The sequence below is a fragment of the Callithrix jacchus genome, chromosome 14, assembly GCF_049354715.1.
Source record: "Callithrix jacchus isolate 240 chromosome 14, calJac240_pri, whole genome shotgun sequence".
NCBI lineage: Eukaryota > Metazoa > Chordata > Mammalia > Primates > Cebidae > Callithrix > Callithrix jacchus.
Genome location: NC_133515.1, coordinates 10,449,256 through 10,468,116, shown reverse-complemented (window position 1 = coordinate 10,468,116; position 18,861 = coordinate 10,449,256). Strand labels below are relative to the sequence as shown.

General features: G+C 44.5%; 1 long non-coding RNA gene and 1 pseudogene across 2 annotated transcripts; one reads left to right on the top strand and one right to left on the bottom strand.

Annotated features, from left to right (window-relative positions):
• The first annotated feature begins 2,094 nt into the window (after positions 1-2,094).
• LOC118147212 (uncharacterized) lies at positions 2,095-8,709 on the top strand. 2 transcript variants are annotated; one of them, XR_013526338.1, is made up of 4 exons: positions 2,095-2,593; positions 2,927-3,042; positions 4,547-5,979; positions 7,618-8,709. It is a non-coding gene; the product is annotated as an uncharacterized LOC118147212 (long non-coding RNA). The 2 variants fall into 2 exon arrangements; XR_004733394.3 differs by lacking the exons at positions 4,547-5,979; positions 7,618-8,709 and adding an exon at positions 3,135-4,532.
• Positions 8,710-18,465: 9,756 nt separating this feature from the next.
• On the bottom strand, positions 18,466-18,559 carry LOC118147640 (small nucleolar RNA U13; annotated as a pseudogene).
• Positions 18,560-18,861: the final 302 nt, after the last annotated feature.

Below are 18,861 nucleotides of genomic sequence, written 5' to 3'. Positions count from 1 at the left end.
GAGGCAGGAGAATCACTTGAACCCAGGGGGCGGAGATTGGTGTGAGCGGAGATCGTGCCACTGCACTCCATGCTGAGTGACAGAGTGAGACTCCATCTCAAAAAAACAAAAAGCTGGGTGCGGTGGCTTATGCCTGTAATCCCAGCACTTTGGGAGACCAAGGCAGGTGAATCATGAGATCAAGAGATCCAGACCATCCTGGCCAACATGGTGAAACCCTGTCTCTACTAAAAAAATTCAAAAATTAGCTGCGCATGGTGGTACATGCTTGTAGTCTCAGCTACTTGGGAGGCTGAGGAGCCCGAGAATCTCTTGAACCAGGGAGCCGGAGGTTGCAGTGAGCAGAGATAGCGCCACTGCACTCCAGCCTCGTGACCGAATGAGACTCTGTCTCAAAAAAAAAAAAAAGTAAATGCATAGTCTTTTACCCAGCAATTCCATTTCTAGAAATATATAATCTAGAAATATAGTCTAAGAAAATAATTTGCCAAGTGCATTCAGATAAAAGTTCTTTGAAGCATGTTGTGTGTATGCGTGTGTGTATGTATATGTGCGTATACACACATATGTGTGTGTATACGCACATATACATACACACACGCATACACACACATATGTGTGTGTATACGCACATATACATACACACACTACATATTTATATATATCTTGAAATAATTTGTCATTCGAGTAAAATAATTTTTAATATGAGCCAAAATTATGCTTGATTAATCATGTTATGACTAATAAATTCTGGTAGGCTGATCCTACGGAATACAGATAGTCATTAGACATAGTAACGTGACATTACATTTATTATCATAAAAAACTGGTTCAGAATATCTTGCTGAGCTTTAACAACAGCAACAAAAAAGCACCATCTATAAATCCGCATAGAGGTTGCAGTTTGAAAGGAGGCTCACCCAAATGTGAGTAGTGCTTTATCCGTGGGTGGCTGCGTTTAGATTAACATTTACTTTCTTTGTACATTTAAAAATTTTTATATGGCAAGAATGTGTTGCTTTAAAATTAGAAAAACACAACTGTTTTCATTTAAAAAAAAATTAGCCCTGCCTTTCAGATATGTCCAACTCAGCTACTACATTTGACTATTGAGGCGAAAGACACAGAAACTGTATAACGTTCCTCATGAGAACAACAGGAAAGCTACATTCTGAGATTCAAGGTGAGCTGCGTGGTTCTTATCTTCCTTTGGAATGACACAGTTCTTTCAGACACCCCTAATAAGGTTGATGGCCCCTAAGAACCATCTGTAACAACATACACTATAAACATTCAACACCTGAAAGGGGCTGTCCACGGAGGCTTTGGGTCTTTCTTGTCACAGGCTCTGACCAAGCTTCCCTGCCTGGGGTAGACTCTTCCTGAGGCTCACATCTACAGTAAATGTAATTATACTTTAATGGTATTCATTGCATTCTGTCACTTTTTCCATTGCTCCTATTTTTAACTGGCACAATGGGAACATTTGTCCTCTGATTCACTGAGCGGTTTTAGGCCACTAGTGGTTTTTAAAATGACAGTCCCCTTAATCCTATCGCTGGCTTTTCCAATGAAGTAACAGCCTGTCATTAAAACAATGATGCCCGGGCAGCCTCCATGGGATACGAACAGCAGCTCAGCAAGGAATTCAGGTAATGAGATTTATCAGCAGCTGGGCCAGGAGGCAGACGAGGAAAACTCACTCTGGTCATGGCGGTGTGGCCTTTGCAAGTCACTTCAAAGTCCTGAGCTGCTGTCCCTGTGAAAGAGGCGTGGGTTCTCAGAGTCCTTTCAGTTGGGCCTATCCAGCAGAGTGAACAAAGTCAACCTGAGACTTCTGCTCCTTTGGAAGAACGTGGGGTCCTGCTCATTCAAGCAATGTACCTGGGATGTCCAAAGCTGTCGGGACAGTTGAGGACCCTCTGTCAGAGCAAATGTCATGGAGACGTAGGCTCTGTGTCCTCTGTCCCTGAGTCTCAGCCAACTTGTGTCAGCTTCAACCACTAGAATATAGTGGGTGCGATGCCCTGTGATGTCCAGGCTAGGTCACAAAAGGCCACATGCCTTCTTGAGCTCGTCACTTGCTTGCTCCTGGGACACTCCCTCTTGGAACCTAGCTCCTGTGACATGCAGAGCCAGAGCCATGAGGAAGGGGTGCAGGTGCTATAGCCAACAGTCCCAGCTGAGCTCGACCTTCCAGCCACCTCAGCCTGGCCCTGGAGATGGGGGGATGACCCAACCCAGCCACCTGATTGTCTCCCAGCATTCTGTCTGTTTTGTTTTGTTTTCTTGTTTGTTTGTTTGTTTGTTGTTGTTGTTGTTGTTTTTTGAGACAGGGTCTCACTCCGTCACCCAGGCTGGAGTACTTGGCATGATCTCGGCTCACTGCAACCTCTACCTCCCAGATTCAAGTGATTCTCCTGTTTCAGCCTCCTGAGAAGCTGGGATTACAGGCATGCGCCACCATACCCAGCAGATGTTTTTTGTATTCTTAGTAGAGATGGGGTTTCACCATATTGGCCATGCTGGCCTTGAACTCCTGACCTCAGGTGATCCACCCGCCTCTGCCTCACAAAGTGCTGGAATTTGACAGGTATGAGTCACTGTGCCCAGCACTCTCCCAGCGTTCTGATCCTCCCTCATTAAGGCCCCAGACATTGTGGAGCAAAGGCAAGCCCTGGCCTCTTGGGTCTCGATCCACAGAATTTGGGAGCATGACGGAAGGGTGGTCGTTCACGCCACTAGGTTTGTGATGGGTTGCTGGCAGCAGGAACAACTGCTGCCAGGTCTGACGCGAGAGTTCACATACTAAGCATGTACTTCGCTTTCCGTGTACCCTGTTCTAAGCAAAATGCAAATATTAATTTGTGTTGTAATAAAATTCATCTCTACAACAGGTCTAACTATTACTGTCTGTATTTTCCAGGTGAGGACACTGAAATTCAGAAAAGTTAGGTAACTTGCCCAAAGTCACACAGCTACCAAGTTGGAAAGACAGCATTGAAACTGAGGCACAGAATGTATGCTCTTCACCCTTGGCAGGTACTTTGCTTCTGCTCAAATCTTTCTGCACTGACTCCACCTACAGCCTCTGCTAACCACCAGCATTCTCTGTTTCTGCCTTGCCTTTCCAGGGGGCTCCAGGAAAACCCATCGGTTCTGCATATCTTGAGAAAAAAAAATCTAATAAAAAGATACCATCTCCCTAGGAAAGGGCAAGTTCATTATGCATCTTTCAGACCCACCTCATGAGGACTTCTGGTCCTGACCTGATTTCTTGGAGGCCCCAGGCAGGGGCTAACTTACATGTTTGTAGCCGCGCATACAGCCAGAGATTACTTCTTCAGCGGCAAGCCCCCACTCAGAAGTCATTTTCTTTGGGGGCACATTGAGTTTCCAAGTGTTTGTGAGCTTACTCAGCAGGCCTGCTGTCTCCAAAAGAGGACCCTGCATGGCAGTGGCCTTCAAGAGCCTTCAGGAGCTGTTAGAGGCTGGATGTATCTGATTCTATAAAAACATTTACACACACCCAGTAGCACATCCTAATCAATAAAGTATAATCCTTTGTGGCCTTCTGGCAGAAACTCTTTTTTGTAACTCTACTTCCATCATTTGCAAGTTTTTCCGGTCAGGTACAGAGGCTCACGCCTATAGTCCTGGCATTTTGGGAGGACAAGGCGGTCAGATAACAAGGTCAGGAGATCGAGATCATCCTGGCTAACACGATGGAACCCTGTTGCTACTAAAAAATTCAAAAACTTAGCCGGGCATGGTGGCACATACCTATAGTACCAGCTACTCCGGAGGCTGAGGCAGGAGAATCGCTTGAACCTGGGAGGCAGAGGTTGCAGTGAGTGGAGATTGCATCAGTGCAATCCAGCCTAGGTGACAGAGCAAGACTATGTCTCAGAAAAAAAAAAAAAAAGAAAACTTTTTCCTAGAGCCATGGGGTCTATTGAAGTGCCATTAGATCATGTACACATCAGTAACAAAAGTCTCCTCCACTCTAGATGTTTAAAAATCCTTCCCTTTGGTTGATCTTTATGTTTTTATTTTTTTGAGATGGGCTTTCACTCTTTTGCCGAGGTTGAAGTGCAGTGGTGGGATCACAGCTCACTGTAGCCTCCACCTCCCGAGGCTCAGGTGATCCTCCCACCTCAGCCTCCTGAGTAGCAAGGACTACAGGCATGTTCCACTATGCTGGCTAATTTTTTGTAGAGACAGGGTTTCACCAGGATGCCCAGTTTGGTCTCAAACTCTTGAGCTTAAGCAATCTGTCTGCCTCGGCCTCAAAGTGCAAGGATTACAGGTATGAACCATTGCAGTAGGCCCAGTTGATCTTTTTTAAACAAATAAAAGTCTGAATAACAATGGCGTAGCTTCTTACCCATCTACTATTCTACTTGCAGAACAAAAGAAATAAACATGAATTTAAACATAATTGCCAAGAGAGAGCTTTCAAACATCATTGATTCTTCCTTCCTTCCATCCCTCCCTTTTTTCTGTGCCCCTTTCTATCTTTCAATTATGTGCTTTCTGGTTTTAGGGTGAGAACTATGAGAAGTCACAGACACAGGAGAACACTGGGAAAGTACTGGGAGGAAATTGCATCTATTTGATCAAAGCCACAGCTTTACAAATCACCTCAAGCCCATCCTGCATGACTCAGAATTCATTCTGAAACGATTCCCTCCCTCCCCAGGCATTGCTTGACAATTGAACATAAAAATATATCCACTAACCCAAAGTTAATTCTCCCAAAACCTGTCACTGTCCAGATTATGTTTGGCAGAATATAAGCCACTGGATCTGCTAAGGCAAGTTAGGGAAGGTGAAGCAAGGATCGTGGGAGGGAGTTCTCCAGTCCAGAGAACTTCCATTCTGCTTCATGGCCTGCACCTGTCTGGTTCTGTTTTTCTCATACTCACTCCAACACAATGAAAAGTGGAAAATATGCCTTGAACTCCAGTGATGTTCATTTACTCTCTTTGAATGTGGTCACATGCCTCTGGGCTGGATATTATTCTAAAAAAATCACCTCCTGGAATCCCTGAAGGTAAAAAGAGCAGCCTAGATGCAGCACAGCTCAGCGCATGGACGAACACGGCTCCAGCCTCCTCTTTCCATGTTGATGCTTGGCCTGTAGCTTAGAGGGTGGCTCCATTACATGAGCTTATGAATACTTCGAGATAACCTAGTTGACTGTGATGAAGTAAAGTGGTAGATTTTAAAAAGTCAAAGAATTTAGAATGTAATGGAGGAGGAGGAGAGTTGCCTTGGAAGGTGATAAATGTCCCACTGTGACAACACAAAGCCCTCCTCTACATAATACTGCAAGAACCACCTCTGGCTAAGATACCAAGAAGGGAAAGGATGATCTAGAGGCAGAGATGGGTATTTTTTAACATCCTAAGAAAAATGTGAGAGTACGATTAGAAAAAATATTATACAAGAAGGATGGTGTACATGTGTAAACATAAAAGAGAAGAAAACGATATGAAATTCTCTAAATAAGAGCATTAAAAGATGTCATCTAAGAGTGTCCCCAAATTGTACTGAAAACCTACCTTAAGAGTTGTGAGTCATGCAAGGCCCAGCTTGTATCCGCAAGTACTAGATCGAGCAATTAATCTCAAATTAGGAAATCTTTCATGATGTCAAAGCTTCAGTGCTTTCAAAAACTAAGACGCTGCAGTGATGACAGTGATGATGACGATGGTCACTATTATTACAAGAGCAGCAACAATGAAACTCCTTTCTAAGTAAACAAAACCTCAGCTAAGTACTTAGAAATCTTGGCTCATTTAATCCCCACACAACCGCAGGGGTTAGATCCTTTTCACAGATGAGAAAATTGAGGCATAGGGAGGCTAAACACACTCACTTGGCACCATGAGAGGCCTCCAAGCTCCACTGAAGGTGATGATAAAGACAAAGATGAAGCCATCTGCTCCAAGAGGGTGGGCAGGTCCTTTCCAGGTAATTTGGAGTCACCCCGGGTTTCAAGGTCTAGTCCTCAGCCTGACATATTTAACAAGCTCCTTTGTTAATTCAGAGGTAATCCAGTCTCAGGAATTGTACCAATTAACACAGGTTCAGATTTAATTATAAATCAGAATATCCCCCTTTTTTTTTTTTTTTGAGACAGAGTCTCATTCTGTTGCGCAGGCTGGAGTGCAGTGGTGCAATCTCGGCTCACTGCAGCTTATACCTCCCAGGTTCAAGCAATTCTCCTGCCTCAGCCTCCTGAGTAGCTGGGATTACTCAGGTGAGTGCCACCATACCCAGCTAACTTTTGTACTTTTTTTTAGTAGAGATGGGGATTCACCATGTTGGTCAGGTTGGTCTCGAACTACGGACCCATGATCCAGCCACCTTGGCCTCCCACATTTTTAATTAAGAGGTTCCTGGCTCAGTATGTTTTTCATTGTGCCCCTAAGTCAAAAGAAATACAGTTTACCCTTGAACGATATAGGTTTGAACTGCCTGGGTCCACTTATATGTGTTTTTTTTTTCAACCAAATGCCAATTGATAATATAGTATTCAGGTCAGGTGCAGTGGCTCAAGCCTGTAATCCTAACACTTTGGGAGGCCAAGGTGGGTGGATTGCCTGAGCTCAGGAGTTCAAGGTCAGTCTATGGAACAAGGTAAAACCCCATCTCTACTAAAAATACAAAAAATTGGCTGTGTGCGCAGGCATGTGCCTGTAATCCCAGCTACTCAGGAGGCTGAGACAGGAGAATCACTTGAACCCAGGAGATTGCAAAGAGCCGAGATAGCGTTATTGCATTCCAGGCTGGGCGCCAAAGTGAGATTCCATCAAAAAAAGAAAGAAAGAAAGAAAGAAAGAAAGAAAAATAAATAAATAAGGAAAGAAAGAAAGAGAAAAGTATTCTCCGGATGTAAAACCTGCCTATAAGACCTTTTAGGGTCAGGTGCAGTGGCTCACAATTGTAATCTCAGCACTTTGAGAGGCTGAAGTGGGTGGATCGCCTGAGGTCAGAAGTTTGAGACCAGCTTGGCCAACATGGTGAAATGCTATCTCTATTAAAAATACAAAAAGTAGCTGGTGTGGTGGTGCACACCTGTAATCCCAGCTACCTGCAAGACTGAAGCAGGAGAATTGCTTGAACCTGTGAGTGGTTCTATTGTTCAGGCTGGAGTGCAGTGGTGCAATCTCAGCTCACTGCAACCTCCACCTCCCAGGTTCAACCAGTTTTCCTGCCTCAACCTCCCGAGTAGCTAGAACTACAGGCACGCACCACCACCTCCGGCTAATATTTGCATTTTTAGCAGAGATGGAGTTTCACCATGTTGGCCAAGCTGATCTTGAACTCCTGACCTCAAGTGATCTGCCCATCTTGGCCACCCACAGTGCTGGGATTATAGGCATCAGCTACCACGCCCGGCCTAAGACTTTTTAGCATAGGCAGGTTCTGCAGGGCCGACTGCAGGATTGGGTACGCAGAGCTGGTTATTCGCTGGTGGCCCTGACACCAATTTTCTGCATACACTGAGCGAGACTTCAATGACTTTCATTAAGCAGTTAGGGCCAAACAAATTTATTTTTATTCTTTTCAAACAATTTAGTAAGATTTTATGCCTTTAACTTTCAGCTGCTTGACCAAATACATATGAAAATTGAAAGGAAAATTACCTATTAATATGAGTGCGTACCCGTTGGATGCTGCATAAGTCCTCCCACCTTGGAATTGGAGATACCACCCCCTCATATCCTGCTCCACATTGGTTTGAGCTATACCTGCTTTTATCACAGCAATCGATAAAAACTCAACTTCGGAAAGATCAAAGGAATGTGGCACAAGCTAATGTGGAAACTGCACACCGTTTGGAGCTAACGGCTCCTGAAGTATTCAATAAATGCACAGTATTGCGGTGCTTCTCTTGAGAACTTACCTTATGCCCATGAACTTGCTGCCGGGGTCTGGGGCACTTCAGCAAACAGTTTAGGAACTGCAGCATTAATTTATACTAAGAAATAGAACTGCTACTTAAGAAAGGTAACTGCCAAGGGTACTGGACTTCTCACTTTTTTTGTTCGCAAATAGGATTGAGAAACCAAATCAGAGTCAGAAAGCCTTTGGGGCCCAGAGAGACAACGTGGGGATGACAGATCTACCCTGACATGGGTCTAGTTACTGCAGTTACCCAGTGAGCGTGTGTGTGTGTGTGTGTGTGTGTGTGTGTGTGTGTGTGTGTGTCTGGGTGCAAGCATGTAATACACTGTTTCATTTAGGTATCTCGAATCTCAGAACAGAAAGTTGCAAGCTTGTGATGCTTTTCTGTAACATTTGCTAAAAGACAAAGGATTGATTTGTGTTGGAAATAGATGTTCATGCTGCAAAGAAAAATTAGCACTGAGACAAAGGCTCTTTCAGCAATGCAATTTCTACTTCCTGGGCTGCAGGAAGGGTACGCTTGCTAGCCATCTTGCCACAAGAGTACAATGAACAAAGGAAAATATGCACATTTATCCCTTACGCATTTGGGGCTGTCCTTACTGCTCTGTCTCCTCTCTGTTGGCTGGAGCCAGACCTCACAATTTAAACTAAAACCCGATTGGCTAATAACTTAAAACTTTTCTAAACAGATGAAAGCAATGTAGAGCTGGGACATGCCTGTGAGCACATCCAGCACAGACATTTTCGTTAAAGTACAAGGACATAGAATGTACTATGTGCCTGTAAGCATGGCATGTTTAAAATTTTCTAATTGTCATCTCAGAGAGTTACTTATCAAAAAAAAAATAGTATTGGTTTTTACTTTTTCTTTAAAAAACTCTATTTTATATATATTCAAGGAAAATTAACAGCATTTTTCTTATCAAGAAGTTGGTATATTCAGTATTTTAAATGTCAATAAACAGATACAGAGAGTTAAAGATATGTCTTCAAACTCAAAAGCTAGAGCCAGGCACAGTGGCTCAAGCCTGTATTTCCAGCACTTTGGGAGGCTGAAGTGGGTGGATTGCCTGAGGTCAGGAGTTTGTGACCAGCGTAGTGGCCAACGTAGTGAAACCTCGTCTCTACTAAAAATACAAAAAATTAGCTGGGTGTGATGGTGGGTGCCTGTAATCCCAGCTACTAGGGAGGCGGAGGCAGGAGAATTGCTTGAACCTGGGAGGTAAAGGTTGCAGTGAGCCAATATTACACCATTGCACTCTAGCCTGGGAAACAAGAGGAAAACTTCGTCTAAAAAAATGCAAAACTAAAAGCTAGAATGGTCAAGTTAAAATAACCTAACATACCTTCATCCACTGTGGGATAAAACTACATTTCATTGGTTCTAAGCATCCTCCCCTCATTGTTAATATCTCTGAGGTCAGGGTGCATCTTATGTTGCTGTGGGAGGTGGCAGCTGTGATGAAGTTGTCACTGCATGCCACCTTCTGGTGGGATCAAGAAAGCACCATCATCAAAACTAGCAGAAAAGACACTAGAGCTGGACTCTTGATGGAAGGACATTTTCATGAATATCTTCGCCAGCTTACAGGAAGATATCATGTTATTGCACTTGCATATATGGTTTTTTACAAATTGAAGGGTTGAGACAACCCCGCATCACGCAAGCCTCTTGGTGCCATTTCCCCAACATCATGTGCTCACTTCGTGTCTCTGTCACGTTTTGACAACTCTTGCAATATTTCCAACCTTTTCCTTGTTATTTTATCTGTCAGGATCACAGATCAATGATCTTTGATGTTACTGTTGCAATTGTTTTCGGGTGCCACAAACCACACCTATGGAAGACAAACTGACTTCTTCCTTACATGTTGTGTGTCTGGTTGCACCACAGATGGGCCGTTTCCCTAACTCTCCCGTCTCCCTATTCCCTGAGACACAACAATATTGAAATTAGGCTAACTGGTAACTCTACAGTGGCCTCTAGGTGTTTAAGTGAAAGGAAGCATTGCACATCTCTCACTTTATATCACAATTAGAAATGATGAAGCTTTGTAAGAAAGGCATGTCAAAAGCTGAGATAGGCTCAAAGCTAGGCCTCTTGCAGCAGTTAGCCAAGTTGTAAATGCAAAGGATAAGTTATTAAAGGAGATTAAAAGTGCCGCTCCAGTGATCACATGATTGATAAGAAAGCAAAACAGTCTTATTGCTGATATGGAGAAAGTGTTAGTGGTCTGGATGGAAGATCAAACCAGCCACAACATTCCTTTAAATCAAAACCTAATCCACTGTAAGGCTCTAACTCTCTTTAATTCTATGAAGGCTGAGAGAGGTGAGAAGGCCGCAAAAGAAATGTTTGAAGCTAGCAGAGGTTGATTCATGAGGTTTAAGGAAAGAAGCTATCTCACCTGGGCTCGGTGGCTCACATCTGTAATCCCAGAACTTTGGGAGGCCAAGGTAGATGGATCACTTGAGGTCAGGAGTTTGAGATCAGCCTGACCAACATGGTGAACCCCTGTCTGTACTGAAAATACAAAATTAGCCTGTAATCCCAGCTACTTGGGAGGCTGAGGCAGGAGAATTGCTTGAACCCATGAGGCAGTGATTGCAGTGAGCCGAGATTGTACCACTGCACTCCAGCCTAGGTGACAGAGGGAAACTCTATCTTAAATAAATAAATAAACAAGTCATCTCCATAACATAAAAGTGCAAGGTAAAGCAGCAAGTACTGATGTGGAAGCTTCAGCAAGTTATCCAGATGATCTAGCTAAGGTCATTGATGAAGGTGGTTACATTAAATGACAGATTTTCGGTGTAGATGAAACAGACTTCTGTAGGAAGAAGACACACTCTAGGACTTGCATCGCTAAAGAGAGAAAGTCAATGCCTTGCTTTGAACTTCAAAGGACATACTCTTTTATGTGGAGACAGATTCTCTTGTCAGGAGCTAATGCAGCTACTGACTTTAACTTGAAGCCATGCTCATTGACCATTCCAAAAATGTACGGCCCTTAAGAATGAGGTTAAAACTCCTCTGCTTGTGCTCTATAAATGGAAAGCCAAAGCCCAGATAGTAGCATATCTGTTTACAGCATAGTTTACTAAATATTTGAAGCCCTACTGCTGGGACCTACTGCTCAGGAAAAAAAGATTCTTTTCAAAGTATTACTGCTTGTTGACAGTGCACTGGTTACCAAAGAGCTCTGGAGGAGATGTACAAAGAGATGAGTGTTGTATTCACATCTGCTAACACAACATCGGTTCTGTAGCACAGGGGTCAAGGAGCAATTCTGATTTTCGCGTCTTATTATTTAAGACATTTATTTCCTAAGGCTACAGTTGCCACAGATAGTGTTTCCTCTGATGGGTCTGGGCAAAGAAAATTGAAAACTTTCTGGAAAGGAGTCATCATTCTACTTTTGTTTTGTTTTGTATTGTTGAGACAGAGTCTCTCTTTGTCACTCAGGCTGGAGTGCAATGGTGTGATCTCTGCTCACCACAACCTCTGTCTCTGAGGTTCAAGCAATTCTCCTGCCTCAGCCTCCTGAGTAGCTGAGACTACAGGTGCCCACCACTGTGCCTGGCTGATTTTTGTATTTTTAGTAGAGACGGAGTTTCACCATGTTGGCCAAGCTGGTCTCGAACTTCTGACCTCAAGTGATCTGCCTGCCTTGGCCTCCCAAAGTGCTGGGATTACAAGCATGCCACTGTGCCCTGCTGGACTCACCATTCTAAACACCATGAGGACATTTGTGATTCCTTGGAGGAGGTCAAACATCAACATTAATTGGAGTTTGAAAAAAGTTGGTACCAATCCTCCTGGATGACTTTGAGGTGTTCAAGACTTCAGCAGAGGGAGTCACTGCAGGTGTGGTGGAAACAGCAAGAGAACTAGAGTTAGAAGTGGAGCCTGAGGATGGGACTGAATTGCTGCAATGTCATAAGAAAACTTTAACAAACAGGAAGTTGCTTTTAATGGATGAGCCAAGAAAGTGGTTTTCTGGGAGATGAAATGTACTCCTGGTGAAGATGCTGTGAACATTGTTGAAATGACACATCCCACTGTTGAATATTCCATAAATGTACTTGATTAAAGCAGCAGCAGGGTTTGAGAGGATTGACTCCAATTCTGAAAGAAGTTCTACTGTGGATAAAATTCTATCAAACAGCATTTCATGCTACAGAGAAATCTGTCAAGAAAGGAATCAATGAGGAAAGCTTTGTTTCCTCATCCATGGTGTCATCCATGCAGTTCTTCTCTAAGGCGCAGACACTTGCTCAGCCTTCGTGGAAGCACAGTCTGGAAACGCAGGGCAGTCTCAAGCGGTGGATGCCAGCATTGGGTAGTAATTAAGCAAGATCCTGTCTGTGGGTGGACGACTCTGGGAGGTCATCTACGTGCTTCTTAGAGGTCTCAAAGGGATTGAGTTTCCACTGCCACCAACCCTGACCTCAGAGTCCCACGCTCTATTAGCTTTTCCCTTTCCCCATGCCTGAATCTTTGGGGGTTTTGTTTGTTTTTGCTTTTTATTGAAAGACAGGGTCTTGCTCTATTGCCCTGGCTGGATTGCAGTGGTGCAATCTTGGCTCACTGCAACCTCCACCTTCTGGGTCCAAGGGAATCTCCTGCCTCAACTTCCGAAGTAGCTGTGACTACAAACATGCACCACCACATTCAGCTAATTTTTTTTTATTGAGACAGAGTCTTGCTCTGTTGCTCAGGCTGGAGTGCAGTGGCTCGATCTTGGCTCACTGCAACCTTCACCTCCCAGGTTCAAGTGATTCTCCTGCCTCAGCCTCCCAGGTAGCTGGGACTACTGGTACATGCCACCATGCTCAGCTAATTTTTTGTATTTTTAGTAGAGATGGGGTTTCACCGTGTTAGCCAGGATGGTCTTGATCTCCTGACCTTGTGGGCCACCTGCCTTGGCCTCCAAAGTGCTGGGATTACAGGTGCGAGACTCCATGCCTGTCCTAATTTTTGTATTTTTAGTAGAGACAGAGTTTCACTATATGTTGGTCAGGCTAGTCTCGAACTCCTGACCTCAGGTGATCTACCCACCTCAGCCTCCCAAAGTACTGAGATTACAGGCATGAACCATCACAACCAGCCACATGTTTGCATCTGTGGATCTCTTGAACAAAGTGCACCCAAGTCTCCGCTCAGGATCTGCATCTGGGCAGACTCCTGTGTGGCCCCTTAGTTCTGGCTCTTTACTATAGACATGTGACCATCAAGAACAGATTACCACCTTTCTTACAGGAGTTACAATTTCCTTTTTTTTTTTTTTTTTTTTTGAGACAGAGTCTCTCTCTGCACCCACGCTGGAGGGCAGAGGTGCAACCTCTCCTCACTGCAACCTCTGCCTCCTGGGTTCAAGCAATTATCCTGCCTTGATCTCCCAAGTAGCTGGGATTACAGGTGTGTGCCACCACACCTGGCTACTTTTTGTAATTTTAGTAGAGACAGAGTTTCACCACGTTGACCAGGCTGGTCTCAAACTCCTGACCTCAAGTGATTCACCTGCCTCAGCCTCCCAAAGTGCTGGGATTACAGGGGGTATGCCACTGCCTGGTACAATTTTCATTTTGAAGTGACTCATGAACGACTATATTGGGAGAAATGCCAAATATGGGTGAAGGGGAGGAAGGCAGCAAAGCACACTGCCATGTGTGTACCTATGCAACTATCTTGCATGTTCTGCACATGTACCCCAAAACCTAAAATGCAATAAAAAAATAAAATAAAATAAAATAACTTTATATTTTTAGTATTGTTTAGGTTTGCAGAAAAATTCAGAAGCTAGCGCAGTGAGTGCTCATATATCCGGCACCAGTTTTCTCTCCTGTTAACATCTTACAAGAGCATGGTACACCTGTTTCAATGAGTGAATCAGTACTGACACATAATTAGTAACCAAAGTCTATGTGGTTTTCTGGCTGATGCTCTCTTTCTGTTCTAGGACCTTATCCAGGACACCACATTCCATCTACTAGTCAGGTCTTCTTAGCCACCTCTTGGCTATAAAAGTTTCTCAGATTTCCATTGTTTTTGATGACCTTGACAGTTTTTCTGGTCAGCTATTCTGTAGAATGTTCTTCAATTTGGACTTGTCAGATATTTTTGTCTTAATTACTATGGTTTGGTTTTTTAGAGGAAGACCAAAGAAGTGAAGAGTCATTGTCATGACATCACACCCAGGGCCCGTCCTACCAATACGACTCATCACTGTTGATTTGGACCTCGATCACGCAGCTGAGATGGTGTCAGGATTCTACACTATAAAGATACTCTTCCCAGCTGGGCTTAGTGGCTCATGGCTATAATCCCAGCACCTTGGAACGCTGAGGCAGGTGGATCATTTGAAGTCAGGAGTTCAAGACTGGCCTGGCCAAGATGGCGAAATGCCATCTCTACTAAAAATTAAAGAAAAAAATTAGCTGGGTGTGGTGTTGGGCACCTGTAATCCCAGCTATTGTGGAGGTTGAGGCAGAAGAATTGCTTGAACCTGGGAGGCGGAGGTTGTAGTGAGCCAAGTTCAAGACATTGTAGTCCAACCTGGGCAAGAGAGAGAGATTCTGACTCAAAAAAAAAAAAAAAAAAGATATTCTTCCTACTTCCCTTTTCATATTGTATACTTTGGAAGGAAGTTACTATGTACAAACCACCCTTAAAGAGTGGGGTATTTGAAATACAGAGTATCTATATGCTATTTGGAATGCTGCCTGGGTGATGGCCTCTTCTCCTTGATATATGTGTGCGTGTGTGTGTGTGTGTGTGTGTGTGTGTGTGTGTGTGGAGAGAGAGAGAGAGAGAGAGAGAGTTTTGCTTTTATTGTCCAGGCTGATCTCCTAGGTTCAAGCGATTCTCCTGCCTCAGCCTCCCTAGTAGCTGGGATTACAGGCCTGCACCAACACGCTCAGCTAATTTTGTATTTTTAGTAGAGACAGGGTTTCTCCATGTTGGTCAGGCTGGTCTCGAACTCCTGACCTCAGGTGATCCACCTGCCTTGGCCTCCCAAAGTGCTGGGATTACAAGTGTGAGCCATCATGCCTGGCCAGCAGTCTCTTTGTTAATTCACTACAACTGAATCTCTATAATATAGGAGATTTTCTCCATAGGCTGTGAATGCCAGCAGATACACAGATATCTCTCTGTTCAGCCAATTCTGTCATAACCTTCAAAAGAGTATTTCTTTTTTTTTTCTGAGATGGAGTCTTGCTCTGTTGCTATATTGCCCAAGGTAGAGTGCAGTGGCAAGATCTTGGCTCACTGAAACCTCCACCTCCCAGGTTTAAGCAATTCTCCTGCATCAGCCTCCTGAGTAGGCTGATGCCACCATGTCCAGCTAATTTTTGTATTTTTGGTGGAGATGGAGTTTGGCCATCATGTTGGCCAGGCTGGTCTCAAACTCCTGACCTACTGATCCACCTGCCTTGGCCTCCCGAAGTGCTGGGATTACAGGCATGTGCCACCACACCCAGCTAATTTTTATATTTTTAGTAGAGATGGGGTTTTACCATGTTGGCCAAGCAGATCTAGAACTCTTAACCTCAGGTGATCCACCTGCCTCAGCCTCCCAAAGTACTAAGATGACAGACATGAGCCACTGGGCCTGGCCCTTGAGGGATATATTTCTTTTTTCTTTCTCTTTCTTTTTATTATGATTTTTTGAGATGGAGTCCCACTCTGTTGCCCGATGTGAAGTGCAGTGGTGCCATCTCTGCTCACTGCAGCTTCTGCCTTGTGGTTCAAGTGATTCTCCTGCCTCAGCCTCCCGAGTAGTGGGGATTACAGGCACACTCCACCACACACAACTAATTTTTGTATTTTTAGTAGAGATGGAGTTTCACCATGTTGGGCAGGCTGGTCTCAAACTCCTGACCTCGTGATTCACCCGCCCTGGCCTCCAAAGTATTGGGATTACAGGTGTGAGCTACCGTGCCTGGCTGACAAATATATTTCTTTTTTGTTGTTGCCCAGGCTGGAGTGCAATGACCAGATCTCAGCTCACTGAAACCTCTGCCTCCCAGGTTCAGCAATTCTCCTCACTCAGCCTCCCAAGTAGCTGAGATTATAGGCATGTGCCACCACGCCCAGCTAATTTTTTGTATTTTTAGTAGAGATGGGGTTTCTCCTTGTTGGTCAGGTTGGTCTTGAACTCCTGACCTCAGGTGAGCTGCCCTCCTTGGCCTCCCAAAGTGTTGGAATTACAGGCTTGAGCCATGGTGCCTGGCCTGATAGATATATTTCTAATTATTGCTTTCTTTACTCCAAACCATGGAAAAGGATTTAACAGGCTAGGCACGGTGGCTAACGCCTGTAATCCCAGCACTTGGGAGGTCGAGGTGGGCAGATTATGAGGTCAGGAGATCAAGATCATCTTGGCCAACATGGTGAAACCCCGTCTCTACTAAAAATACAAATATTATCTGGGCGTGGTGGGGCGTGCCTGTAATCCCAGCTACTCGGAGAATGAGGCAAGAGAATCACTTGAACCAGAGTGTCAGAGGTTGTAGTGAGTGGAGACTGTGCCACTGCACTCCAGCCTGGTGACAGAGTGAGACTCTGTCTCAAAAGAAAAAAAAGGATCTAACAAATGATGCCCTTGCAGAAGAGTGAAGTTCTCCTGGCAATGTTCTCTTTAACCCATGATGTGGGTTAAGAGGAGTGAACCAATGTTCTGTTTCTGACTGATTATGAGGCAATGTATGTACATTAGTTTCTCACCTACATTCAGCCTTCATCTTTTTTTTTTTTTTGACTCAGAGTCTCACTCTGTTGCACAGGCTGGAGCATAATGCCACTATCTCAGCTCACTGCAACCTCTGTCTTCTGAGTTCAAGTGATTCTCCTGCCTTAGCCTCCTGAATAGTTGGGATTACAGGCACCCACCACCATGCCCAACCAATTTTTGTGTTTTTAATAGAGGCAGGGTTTCACCATGTTGGCCAGGCTGGTATCAAATTCCTGACCTCGTGATCCATCTGCCTTGGCCTCCCAAAGTGCTGGGATTACAAGTGTGAGCCACTGTACCCCGCCATCCTTCACCTTTTATTTATCAAAATACATAGTTATCCATATACAAGGCTGGCTGGAAACTCTTTCACAAGTAAAAGTATGCCCCGTAAGTGCACCTAACAGACTCCTTTCACTTCTATTGTTCACAGAGGCGTAAGCAAGGGAAAAATATTCAAAGATAAGAGTCTTATGATAGTAGAGAAGTCTTGAGGCCGGGTGTGGTGGCTCATGCCTGTAATCCCAGCACTTTGGGAGGCTAAAACAGACAGATCACCTGAAGTCAAAAGCTCAAGACCAGCCTGGCCAACATGGGGAAACCCTGTCTCTACTAAAAATACAAAAATTAGAGGCTGGGCATGGTGGCTCGCACCTGTAATCCCTGCACTTTGGGAGGCTGAGGAGGGTAGATCTCCTGAGGTTAGGAGTTCGAGACCAAGCTGGCCAACATGATGAAACCCCGCCTCTAATAAAAATACAAAAATTAGCTGGGTGTGGTGGCAGGTGCCTATAATCCGACCTACTCTGGAGGCTGAGGCAGAAGAATTGCTTATACCCAAGAGGTGAAGGTTTCAGTGAGCTGAGATCATGCCACTGCACTCCAGCCTGGGGGACAGGGACAGAGTGAGATTCTGTCTCAAAAAAAAAGGGTAAGCCAGTTACAGTGGCTTACACCTGTAATTCCAGAACTTTGGGAGGACAAGGTAGGAGGATCACTTGAGGCTAGGAGTTTGAGATAAACCTGGACAACATAGCAAGACCCCATCTTTACAAAACATTTTTGAAAAATTAGCCAGGTACAATGGCATGTGCCTGTAGTCTCAGCTACTCAGGAGGCTGAGGCAAGAGGATTGAGCACAGGAGGCTGAGGCTGCGGTGGGCCATGCTTGTGCCACCACAGTCCAGCCTGGGTGACAAAGTGAGACCCTGTCTCTCAAAAAAATAATTCAGAATAGAGAAAGGTATGAATTGCAAGTTAAAGCATGCCACGTCCCAGATTTCCTGCAGAAGTATTGATGCATGTCCCAAGAAGTCTGTATTCATTTCCCAGTGCTGCCGAAACAAAGTACCCTAAACTGTGTGGCTGCAACCACAGAGGTTTATTCTCACCGTTCTGGAAGTCAGGAGTCTGAAGACAAGGGGATTTTGTTTGTTCATTTTTCCTGTGCAGGCTGTGAGGGTGGATCTGTCCCAGGTCTCGCTCCTGGATTCTCGTAGCCTCCAGAATTCCTTGGCTTGTAGGTGGCCTTGTGTCTCTGTCTTGACATCATCTTCCCTTTGTAGGTCTGTGTCCACACGCCCCCTTTTTATAAAGACACCAGGCCTATGGGATTAGGGTTCACTCTCATCACCTCAGCTTAGCTTGACCATATGTGAAGACCTTACTCCCAAATAAGGTCACATCCACAGACCCTGTGGCATACAGCTTCAATGTCTTTCAGGGAGAAGCAGTACAACCCATAATGCTATAGATTTGCAAATAGTTTTAGTTTGCGTTTCTGAGTTTTCTTTTTTCTTTTTCACATCAGATGGGTGATGTGATGATGTAACAAGTTTTGAGGGAAGCACGTGTCATACAACAGCATGAAAATCCATTCGTCATGCTTAGGCTTTGGTGTTTTCATTTTTCTTTTCTTTTGGTTTTGAGACAGGCTCTTGCTCTGTTGCTCAGGCTGGAGGGCAGTGGTGCAAATATGGCTCACGCAGCCTTGACCTCCTAGGCTCCAGTGATGTTCCCACCTCAGCCTCCCAAGTAGCTGGGACTACCGGCAGGCGCCACCACACTTGACTAATTTTTTTGTATATATTTTTGTAGAAATGGGGTCTCACTATGTTGCCCAGGTTGGTCTCAAACTCTTGGGCTCACACAATCTGCCCACCTTGCCCTCCCAAAGTGCTAGGATTACAGGCATGAGCCA